General features: G+C 41.4%; 1 non-coding gene across 1 annotated transcript; it reads right to left on the bottom strand.

Moving 5' to 3' along the window:
* Positions 1 to 8423: 8423 nt before the first annotated feature.
* Positions 8424 to 8496, bottom strand: Trnar-ucg (transfer RNA arginine (anticodon UCG)). Its single transcript has one exon. It is a non-coding gene; the product is annotated as a tRNA-Arg (tRNA).
* Between the last annotated feature and the right edge of the window lie 2826 nt (positions 8497 to 11322).

Below are 11322 nucleotides of genomic sequence, written 5' to 3'. Positions count from 1 at the left end.
CATACTAAAATCTAGGGATCCTATATTAAGAGATGTGCGAATACTTTTCCAGACGATTTAGCAACGCTGTTACTTTCGTAAACAAACGCTGCCAGCACTTGCCGCAGTTAAAAATGTTTAGGCTTGCACAAGACTTTACATTCAAAGACACTTTTTGATTATTTTGTCTATCCTCTAGCAGTGCAATACGAATGAACACGATATAATCCATCAACTAAACTACTTTTACTTACGAAAGCAAAACAAATTGTTTATTCGCTAAAACTTTTCATAAAATCTATTTCACCAAAATCGCAATACCTTTCGATCTGCAACAATAACGATGTTCATTTGGCTCAGATTTTGACAGTTCTCAATGCTCGATTGGCTCAAGATGGCCGCTTTCGCATATCTCTGAATGTAGGATCCCTACTAAAATCCAAGATGGCTGAATCGTGAATTTGGCAGATTTGAACACCTAGTGGTGTATTCATCTTGATATTGCCTAAGGAAATTTTCTTGACAAGAGCTCTGTTCTCGGCTCGCACTGACATATCATGACAGCTAGATTTCGGCTCGGCTTGATACCTACACAGATTTTTTTTAAATTTGTTTCTCCCTCCGATATTTTTTTAAATGTATGTAACCATAATAAACCTGTGCGCCGATTGAAAATTTATCGGCGGCCGCGTGATAGATCATTTTCAGCCAGCGGCGGCGACGTGGCGGAGTCACGCCGTTGGTAATCGGAGGCGGCGGTGCGGCGGCGTGAACTTATTTCAAGCAATAGAAATTTTCCGAAATTCTTCCACAAATTCCACCTGGAAGTGCTCTGAAATCTGATCCAGAAATTGCTCCGAAAGTTCCTCCAGAAATTTCTCCAGACTTTCCCCCAGGAATTCCTCTGGCAGGTCCTCCAGGAATTTCTCCGGGATTTCCTCCAGCAATACCTCTGGAAATTACTCTAGAAATTCTTTCGAAAGTTCCAACAGACTTTCTCCGGAAGTTCATCCAGGAATTCCTCCGGAAGTTCCAACAGGAATTCCTCCGGAAGTTCTTCCAGGAATTCCTCCGGAAGTTCCAACAGGAATTCCTCCGGAAGTTCCTCCAAAAATTGCTCCGGAAGTTCCTCCAGAAATTTCTCCAGACTTTCCCCCAGGAATTCCTCTGGCAGGTCCTCCAGGAATTTCTCCGGGATTTCCTCCAGCAATACCTCTGGAAATTACTCTAGAAATTCTTTCGAAAGTTCCAACAGACTTTCTCCGGAAGTTCATCCAGGAATTCCTCCGGAAGTTCCAACAGGAATTCCTCCGGAAGTTCTTCCAGGAATTCCTCCGGAAGTTCCAACAGGAATTCCTCCGGAAGTTCCTCCAAAAATTGCTCCGGAAGTTCCTCCAGGAATTGCTCTGGAAGTTCCTCCAGGAATTGCTCTGGAAGTTCCTCCAGGAATTGCCCTGGAAGCTCCTCCAGGAATTGCTTCGGAAGTTCCTCCAGGAATTGCTCCGGATGTTCCTCCAGGAATTACTCCGGGAGCTCCTCTATAAATTCCTCCGGAAGTTCCTCCAGGAATTCCTCCGGAAGTTCCTCCAGGAATTCCTTCGGAAATTACATCAGGTATTCCTCTGGAAGTTCCTCCAGGAATTTCTCCGAAAGTTCCTCAAAAAATTTCTCTGGAAGTTCCTCCAGGAATTGCTCCAGAATTTCCTTCAGGATTGCCTCCGGAAGTTCCCCCAAGAATACCTCTGGAAGGTCCTCCAGGAATTCCTCCGGAAGTTTCTCCAAGAATTCCTCTGAAAATTCCTCCAGGAATTCCTCCGGAAGTTCCTCCAGGAATTCTTCCGGAAGATCCTCCAAGAATTCTTCTGGAAGATCCACCAGGAATTCCTCCGGAAGATCCACCAGGAATTCCTCCGGAAGTTCCTCCAGGAATTCCTCCGGAAGTTCCTCCAGGAATTCCTCCGGAAGTTCCTCCAGGAATTCCTCCGGAAGTTCCTCCAGGAATTCCTCCGGAAGTTCCTCCAGGAATTCCTCCGGAAGTTCCTCCAGGAATTCCTCCGGAAGTTCCTCCAGGAATTCCTTCGGAAGTTCCTCCAAGAATTCCTCCGGAAGTTCCTCCAGAAATTCCTCCGAAAGTTCCTTCAGAAATTCCTCCGGAAGTTCCTCCAGAAATTCCTCAGGAAGTTCCTCCAGAAATTCCTCCGGAAGTTCCTCCAGGAATTCCTCTCGATGTTCCTCCAGGAATTCCTCTCGAAGTTCCTCCAGAAATTCCTCCGGAAGTTCCTTCAAAAATTCCTCCGGAAGTTCCTCCAGGAATTCCTCCGGAAGTTCCTCCAGGAATTCCTACGGAAGTTCCTCCAGCAATTCTTCCGGAAGTTCCTCCGAAAGATCCTCCAGAAATTCCTCCGGAAGTTTCTCCAGGAATTCCTCCGGAAGTTCCACCAGGAATTCCTCCGGAAGTTCCTCCAGAAATTTCTCCGGAAGTTCTTCCAGAAATTTCTCCGGAAGTTCCTCCAGAAATTCCTCCGGAAGTTCCTCCAGGAATTCCTCCGGAAGTTCCTCCAGGAATTCCTTCGGAAGTTCCTCCAAGAATTCCTCCGGAAGTTCCTCCAGAAATTCCTCCGAAAGTTCCTTCAGAAATTCCTCCGGAAGTTCCTCCAGAAATTCCTCAGGAAGTTCCTCCAGAAATTCCTCCGGAAGTTCCTCCAGGAATTCCTCTCGATGTTCCTCCAGGAATTCCTCTCGAAGTTCCTCCAGAAATTCCTCCGGAAGTTCCTTCAAAAATTCCTCCGGAAGTTCCTCCAGAAATTCCTCCGGAAGTTCCTCCAGAAATTCCTCCGGAAGTTCCTCCAGGAATTCTTTTCGAAGTTCCTCTAGGATTTCCTCCCGCAAATCCTCCGGAAATTCCTCCAGGAATTCCTACGGAAGTTCCTCCAGAAATTCCTCCGCAAGTTTCTCCAGGAATTGCTCCGGAAGTTCCTCCAGGAATTGCTCCGGAAGTTCCTCCAGGAATTGCTCCGGAAGTTCCTCCAGGAATTGCTCCGGAAGTTCCTCCAGGAATTCTTCCGGAAGTTCCTCCAGAAATTCTTCCGGAAGTTCCTCCAGGAATTTCTCCAGGAATTCCTCCGGAAGTTCCTCCAGGAATTCTTCCGGAAGTTCCACCAGGAATTGCTCCGGATGTTCCTTCAAGAATTCCTCCGGAAGTTCCACCAAGAATTGCTCCGGAAGTTCCTCCAGGAATTCCTTCTGAAGTTCCTCCGGAAGTTCCTCCAGGAATTCTTCCAGAAGTTCCTCCAAGAATTCCTCCGGAAGTTCCACCAAGAATTCCTCCGGAAGTTCCTCCAGGAATTCCTCCGGAAGTTCCTTCAATAATTCCTCCAGGAATTACTTCGGAAGTTCCTCCATGCATTACTCCGGAAGCTCCTCCAGGAATTCCTCCGGAAGTTCCTCCAGGAATTCCACCGCAAGTTCCTCCAGGAATTCCTCCGGAAGTTCCTCCAGAAATTCCTCCAGAAGTTCCTCTAGGAATTCCTGCAAAAATTCCTCCAGAAATTCCTCCGAAAGTTCCCCCAGAAATTCCTCCGGAAGTTCCTCCAGGAATTCCTTTCGAAGTTCCTCCAGGAATTCCTCCCGCAGTTCCTCCAGGAATTGCTCCGGAAATTCCTCTAGGAATTGCTCCGGAAGTTCCTCCAGGAATTGCTCTGGAAGTTCCTCCAGGAATTCCTCCGGAAGTTCCTCCAGGAATTCCTCCGGAAGTTCCTCCAGGAATTCCTCCGGAAGTTCCTCCAGAAATTCTTCCGGAAGTTCCTCCAGGAATTGTTCCGGAAGTTCCTCCAGGAATTTCTCCGGAAGTTCCTCCAAGAGTTCCTCCGGAAGTTCCTCCAGCAATTACTCCGGAAGTTCCTCCAGGAATTCCTACGGAAGTTCCTCCAGCAATTCCTCCGGAAGTTCCTCCGAAAGATCCTCCAGAAATTCCTCCGGAAGTTCCTCCGAAAGATCTTCCAGAAATTCCTCCGGAAGTTTCTCCAGGAATTCCTCCGGAAGTTCCACCAGGAATTCCTCCGGAAGTTCCTCCAGAAATTCCTCCGAAAGTTCCTTCAGGGATTCCTCCGGAAGTTGCTCCAGCAATTCCTCCGGAAGTTCCTCCAGGAATTCCTCTGGAAGTTCCTCCAAGAATTCCTCTGGAAGTTCCTCCAGAAATTCCTCCGAAAGTTCCTTCAGAAATTCCTCCGGAAGTTTCTCCAGAAATTCCTCAGGAAGTTCCTCCAGAAATTCCTCCGGAAGTTCCTCCAGAAATTCCTCCGGAAGTTCCTCCAGAAATTTCTCCGGAAATTCCTCCAGGAATTCCTCTCGAAGTTCCTCCAGGAATTCCTCTCGAAGTTCCTCCAGGAATTCCTCTCGAAGTTCCTTCCGGAATTCTTCCGCAAATTCCTCCAGGAATTGCTCCGGAAGTTCCTCCAGGAATTCTTCCGGAAGTTCCTCCAGCAATTTTTCCGGAAGTTCCTCCAGGAATTTCTCCTGAAGTTCCTCCAAGAGTTCCTCCGGAAGTTCCTCCAGGAAGTTCTTCCAAGAATTGCTCTGGAAGTTCCTCCAGGAATTCCTCCGGAAGTTCCTCCAGGAATTCCTCCGGAAGTTCTTCCGGAAGTTCCTCCAGGAATTCCTCCGGAAGTTCCTCCAGGAATTCCTTCGGAAGTTCCTCCAGGTATTCCTCCGAAAGTTCCTCCAGAAATTCCTCCGGAAGTTCCTCCAGGAATTCCTCCGGAAGTTGAACCAGGAATTCCTCCGGAGTTCCTCAAGGAATTCCTCCAGAAGTTCCTCCAGGAATTCCTCCGGAAGTTCCTCCAGGAATTCCTCCGGAAGTTCCTCCAGGAATTCCTCCGGAAGTTCCTCCAGGAATTCCTTCGGAATCTGCTCCAAGAATTCCCGAAGGCACTTCAAATGTTTCTTCTGAATTCCTTCTGGAATTCCACTAAATCTACCATCAGGGATTTTTCCCGGGAAATTGCCCAGGAATTCTTGAAGAACTTCGTATGGAAAACACATTGTGAACCCTAGAACACGCATTCCTCTGGGAATTCTTCTAGAAATTTGTTCAAAGAACTCCTTCACAAACTTCTTTAAGAATCTCCCAGGAAGTTCTAACGGGAACTTCTCCAGAATTTCTCCGGGAAATCGTCCAAAAAACCTTACAGGATTTTTCTGGGAAATTCCCTTCAAAACTCCTTCGAAATATCATAAAGAAAAAACGATCCGAAAATTGTCCCGCTTTTTCTTCAGACTTTTTTTTAAATTCCCCAAGAATTCTCACAAAAATATCAGTGAAATTCCTACAAGAACTCTTCCAGAAATATCTCTATATGTTCTCCTGGAAATTTGTCTAGAAAATTTCCCTAGGAACTGCTCCGGGAAATTCCTCTTTCATGAAAAATTCATGACTGAATTTTTGTGGGAATATCCAAAGGAGTTCATGAATGATTTTGATGATTAATTCATGAAGTATATCTGGAAGAAATTCACAAAGGAATTCCTGATTTAAAACTCAAAAGAAGCTTCTTCTTCTTCTTTTTCTTCCTATTGGCATTACATCACCACACTGGGACAGAGCCGCCTCGCAGCTTAGTGTTCATTAAGCACTTCCACAGTTATTTACTGCGAGGTTTCTAAGCCAAGTTACGATTTTTGCATTTGTATATCATGAGGCTAACATGGTGATACTGTTATGCCCAGGAAAGTCGAGACAATTTCCAATCCGAAAATTGCCTAGATCGGCACCGGGAACCGAACCCAGCCACCCTTAGTATGGTCTTGCTTTATAGCCGCGCGTCTTTCCGCACCTAATTTGACCTAACCTCTTGACCTAACAGTAAAAATGTCATCGGCGTGGTAAAAAATATTCGGCGGCGGCGTGAGAAAATCGTCGGTGTCGGTGGCGTGGCACGGTAAATCGTAAAACGACGTAATCAGTTAAGTTTTTAACAAAAAATATTAGAAAATTACAAATTGAGTCGTACACTGGAAAAAATCGATTTTTAAAATTAAAAGTCGATTTGCAAAAAAAACACCCCTTTTGATTTGGACGAAATATTGTCTCAATAAAGTTCTGGAGTAAATCTTGGAGGAATTCTGGAGGAACTTCCGGAGGAATTCCTGGGGGTACTTGCAAAGGAACTCCTGGAGGAACTTGCGAAGGAATTCCTGGAGTAACTTCCGGTGGAATTCCTGGAGGAATTCCAATTCCTGGAGGAACATGCGGAGGAATTCCTGGAGGTACTTTTTTATTTTGGAAGTTTTTCTGGACGGTTGATAGGGAACATATTTACCTATATTGAGCCAAAATTTCGTCCAAATCAAAAGGTGGGTTTTTTGCAAATCGAATTTTTAATTTTACTAAATCGATTTTTTCTTCACTGTATGACTCAATTTGGAATTTTTCCAATATTTTTATTTAAAAACATTACTGATTATATACTTTTTTGCAGGCTGCGTCGTTTTACGAATATAACCATTTGAAAAAAAAAATCGGTAAAAAAGTTCTGCAAAGTGGCTTTTTGCAACAAAGTTTACATGTCCAGAAAGTTCCGTTGAAATCTGAGAGGGTGCTGCCAACATTTGTTCGAGATGGCGCGAAATCCCTCATCAAAATTGATTTCTTTGAGGCATCTACACGGAACGGACAAAACAACTGGGATAGGTGGATAGGTGGACTGGGATATGATGGAACTTTGTCAATTATTTATCGACTTTGTCAATTCAGGAATGTAGTTTTACGACATGTTTATGGAGCCGACGCCTTTTAGGTGAATATTAATTTATCGTGTTTGAGATGACCGAAACAAAAGTAGATCTAAAAAAATGTCGAAATAATAGATAGGAAGGTAGCATACTCATGACAATCTTTACAACTAAGACCAGACCGCTAAGACCGCTACATTTTCGTTTGGTCTTTTGAAAATGCTACTATTTTTACTTTCACATGAAGATCACTACCAGTACTGACTAAGGCATTAAAGCAGTCTTTGTTTAGCTAATCCCCCTTCCCCTGTTCAATAATCTCTAGTTGGGAACACACAAAATGCGACTATAGCACCATTATAGTAGAGGCCTCTAACTATAGCTCTTATTTTCTTGGATCTTTAATGATTCAGTCTGGTTCACGAAACCAAGTCTACAAGAATACATAAAGGAAACAAAAAAATGGCAAAAATCAGTCATCAAATGACGATTTATCCCCAAACATTGCGAGGATTACGACAACATCGATAATACTGCTGATGCTTGAAGGAAGAAGGCTGTTGTTTGAACAGTAAAGCATCTACTGTTGGCACAGGGGTTAGCCCTTACTATTTGGTTCAGTCGCGTCATCAATGTGTCTGGCTTCCAAGTCAGGATTATAGTAATCTTTCAGGATTTATAAAATCCCCAGTCAACGAAAACAAGCAACTTGGTCCATTCCTTCCAACAAGAACCATAAATTACCACTAAACATCACACCCCGATCGATCCTGTTGCAATTTTCCGGTTTCCCGAGTTAGAACGAAGCCCATAAAATAGTGTTGACTTTTCAAATTCTAAACACCAATAAAAGTGCACCCGTATACGGAAACAAGTGGACTCACATCTGGAGAAAAAAAAACTGGTCCTTCTTCATCAAAACAACTTTGCAGAGCAACTATTTCACGCTCGATGAATTTCCGAGCGCAGTTGTTTCTGTTGCTCCTGGGCAGATGTACTTTTGCTGCTTCCGAGTGGACTTTTGCGTCACTTGCAAGTTCTGTCGGGAAAAGGTGGTTGGGAAAGGGTTTATAAGGCCATGCAAACAACATTTTCATACTCCCCAATATAGCATCCTGAAAAGAGTGGAATAGTGTGATTCGTGTGTGGAGTGCATGAATTTATTTCACTCAGAAGCAGCACTTCGAGATTGTTTAAACTACGTTTGGGAAGAAGTTTACAATTATTACAAAGCCCCTGAAAATTAAAACATTTGAAAGGATTAGTTGTTGACACTACAAAAAAAAAGAAATTATGAAATAATAATATTAATCAGGTGACAATTATGTCTTAATTTTACCCATGGAAATAGAACTAGAGCTCCGGAACCAAAATCTAACACGGTGATATGAATGAGAAGGACAAAGCTTCTAATGCTGATAACGGAGAAATTTATCTATTAGTACAAGAATGTCTTACGATTACTAATTCGATTTTGATTAGAATTAGGTTATGCGTATATAAATGTTTTGTCAATAGCAAATTCAAATCAAACGTTTTAGAGCATGGCATGTGGCCGCGTAATATTGATAAGCCAATGTTAGTGTTAACAAAGTAGGAGAAATTACTGTTATTTGATATCATTGCATTACTTACTGTGTCTTGCGTGCGCGCTGAAAAGTTATTAACGAATTCAATTTGGTTGGTTTTGATCAAATCAAAAAATGGTTTGCCAGCGACCGTGACAGGACTCGAACCTGCAATCTTCGGATCCGAAGTCCGACGCCTTCTCCATTAGGCCACACGGCCACACAATGTTTCCTGTAAAAATATATGCATGTCAACTAGTAAACTAGCTACGTATCACAGATTAATATAGGGTTGTTTTTAAATTCATTTCATCACATATTTTTGCGCTTTGCACTTAACCTATTTTAAACTATATGTACATCAAAGCGTTTGACCTTTTGGGCTATATTCTTTAAACATGATTTACTCAAATACAAAACCCTACACAGATAAAAATATGTTGTGATTTTGAATGAATTTTTTGCATATAGGGTATCTGTTCCATTATTAATAACATGCTCCTATATCAATAACATTCGCAAAACAGGCAATTTAGGCTCAATTTGTGTCGTGTTTTGTTGTTTTCCGGCGTGCTCACTGCTGAAAAAAATCACAAAAATGAGAAATAAAACAACTAGGGTAAATGATATATTTTGGACATGTACATATTTTGGACAAGCCTGAGCTTTTTCGATCAATTTTAGATAATGTGTAGGAACATTTTTATCGAAAGTATTATCATTGCATACTTTTACCTCAACTCTAGCGGCTCCTGATGAGAATTCACAAATCAACTATTATTTATCTTTAAAATTACCTAAAATGTAAAGCTTTCTACCAAAGTGCCTGCTGGACGCCAGTATGCAGGAGAACATGCATTATAGGACTCTTCGTAACATGCACCTGAAACACGTTTAAATTGGTTCAAACGGCAATCTTGAGGTCCTGCGGCCAAAGTTTAATTGTAATTGAGATACTAACATATTCCAATCGCTTAACATGAACTTGAGACGGGTTGAAAAAGGAGTGACCAAAATGAAGTTATGGTTTTATGCATCAGACATTTATTGGTCACCCCATGTACAGTACATGGATGAACCATTAATTGCCAACTTTTAGGCTGTTTTCAATGATATCGATAAGATTGCGAAACAATGTTAATTTCTGGTTTAATCTATGTCAGTTAAGCAAATAAATGCATTTAGGGCCGATTTCTTCACCTCCGCTTAGGCCTTAAACCAGGTTTAAACGTATGGGTAAGCACCGCTTAAGAGTTAAGCGAAGGTGAAGAAATTGGCCCTTAAATGAATGTGGATACGTGTAGGTAAGTCATACCATTGAGATCTGTAGGTGGCCATTTTTAAATTAGGAGAAAATGACTCTGTCCAAAATATATGCATTTCCCATGTCGAAATTATATGTTTGATGTCCAAAAAGAAAATATTTCAGTTCGCAGTATATCACAGTTTACACCTAGTAAACGTAATTTACTCGAAAATTGAGCAATGGAGACACAAGACTAATCATAGATTATGTATTTGGATGAACCTAGTGGTTTTCAATTGTTTTATACTATTCAATCTCGATATATTCTCTAATGAATGTCCTGCGCTTGTCCAAGATACATCATTTACCCTAGCGCACCAATTCTTTGTTTTCGAGTGGTATTGATTTGGGTACATGGTATGAATTCAAGGAGCAGTTCCCCTATTTAAGCATGCAAATAAACGTAACAATCAATTGATCTTACTGTTCTTTTGAATCGAAATAAATTTAAACTGTGCTTGCTTGTAAAATTCAGTCAAATTTTATTGAATAAAGGATGTACGGAATCAAATTGCACCACTTTGAACTACTCGCCAAAAATTAGTCTATCAACCGATTGTCATGAAATTTTCAGGGACTGAAATACAATATAGAAGCTTTGACTATGTATCACTGTTTCACTATAATTCTTAAATACATCCAAATGCTGAGACTTTTTTCTTAAATGAACTCATAAGATTTTGTACATGTCCCTGACTAACATTTTTCATCCTGCAATCTATCCCAACAAAAAAATTAACTAACTTTATTGTCGCAGTCGATTATTTAACTTAATTAAAGTCAACTTTCCCACAGAAACCATATTTTTTGACGCTTCTAACTATTACAAAAATCGAAAACAAAAAATCAAAAAATATAAAAAAAAATCAATTCAAATAATCAATTTTGGAGGCTTCCGAAGCTCATGTTTTCATTCCAGACCAGTATCTTTCAATCTGCCGCAATTCTGGTGATATCGGGGTCAAAGGCAAAAAATTGGATTACTAACATCTTTTTATAAGATGTGGAATATGGAGGTGAATGCGCAAGATTTATTTTCACACGTCCTGTTCCTTCGGCTGTATTTTCGAAACTACTGGAAGTTTCTTAATGAAATTCACGCAGTGTCAATAACACATGCTGAAGCCGTCTTTCACAAAATTTCGTTGTAATCAGCCCAGTAGGTGAAATGTTATCGACTTTTGAAAGTGGTGCAATTTGATTCCGTACACCCTTTATCGAATGTTTTTCATCTGTTGACACGTCGTTGAATGTTAAAAACTATTTGCTGTGTAAAGCTTAGCTGAATCGGCATGGATTTAGTGTAAAATTACTTAAATCTACAATTTGGTAATCTATCTACACTTCCGCTTGATGCAGTATACCTTTAAAAACGTTACACTTAGTTGCTTTTTTTCAAAGAATTTTTCAAGAGTGGTCAGTTGTGTGTCAGTGTAGTGAACAATTAGTTACTGTTTTGTCAACCAATTGCCTGAAAATAAAATTGCTGTCCAGGGTCAATCTAAGATAGTCTACCTCGGTGAGAGTAATCTTACAATCCACAGTCGGAAGAAGCCTGAGGGGATTTTGGTCTTCACCACGTTGATACAGATCTTCCAGTACATTCAGTACTTATTATTAAAAATGTACTTTATAAAGAAATAAAAAAAATTGAACATCTAGGCCTCTTTGGAGCTTTACTTGGCGATGTCCCTTCCAAGATGTTTTATCTCCGTCTTTGGCTTGCTTGGAACAATAAAT

This window comes from Armigeres subalbatus, chromosome 2, assembly GCF_024139115.2.
Source record: "Armigeres subalbatus isolate Guangzhou_Male chromosome 2, GZ_Asu_2, whole genome shotgun sequence".
NCBI lineage: Eukaryota > Metazoa > Arthropoda > Insecta > Diptera > Culicidae > Armigeres > Armigeres subalbatus.
This window is presented reverse-complemented; position numbering and strand designations above follow the sequence as displayed.